This window comes from Gymnoscopelus microlampas (genome assembly GCF_963454915.1).
Source record: "Gymnoscopelus microlampas genome assembly, chromosome: 20".
NCBI classification, from domain to species: Eukaryota; Metazoa; Chordata; class Actinopteri; order Myctophiformes; family Myctophidae; genus Gymnoscopelus; species Gymnoscopelus microlampas.
The window spans coordinates 47,827,520-47,828,067 of NC_139957.1; the positions used below are offsets into that span (position 1 = coordinate 47,827,520).

The 548-nt window shown below is 40.0% G+C and overlaps 1 long non-coding RNA gene across 1 annotated transcript in view; it reads left to right on the top strand.

Annotated features, from left to right (window-relative positions):
- The first annotated feature begins 201 nt into the window (after positions 1 to 201).
- The window catches only part of LOC311035570, a 1,248-nt gene continuing 901 nt past the window's right edge, over positions 202 to 548 (top strand). Inside the window, exons 1-2 of the long non-coding RNA XR_014599747.1 lie at positions 202 to 336; positions 442 to 548. The exon at positions 442 to 548 is cut by the window's right edge and continues 18 nt beyond it. This is a non-coding gene — a long non-coding RNA (uncharacterized lncRNA). The remainder of the gene's footprint in view (positions 337 to 441) is intronic.

A 548-nucleotide genomic window follows, 5' to 3' on the forward strand; every position in this document is an offset into this window, starting at 1 on the left:
TGAAAAAAATAATTGTCTAATTGTCTTAGGTAGTGTAAACTGTTTTTTCTAATCTGTTTTAAAGCATTGCAAATACATGATCAAAGGTCATGTTTTAGTTTAACAATCTATTGTTATGTGGAAAGCAACAGACGAACACTGTTAACATGCAAACCATATATGTCTAATTATGTTTAGGTGAAGTTCTCACAGCTGCAAAATGGATGATGAGCATTGAGGTCGGTCGTTGTGGCTCCACAGATCAACTTCCTGGCTGGACTGGCAGATTTTTCAGTTATTACAACTTCACTCTGGTGCACAGGAGCACGCCTGTTACACACTGGAATTCATTCAAAGGTAACTTTCTGCTTGAAGTAGGACCATCATATGTAACTCGAAAAATGTGCTCTCTTGTAGAGCAGCTATGAGTGCACTTTTTCCATATGTGATTTGTGATTTCAGATGTTTCGTTGGGATCAATCCATTAGCGGTGGCACCAAAACGACAAAGCTGCTCAGCCAGAAAAGTGGGTATCCTCCTGTCTCCTCCCTCCTGAAGCGATTGATGGA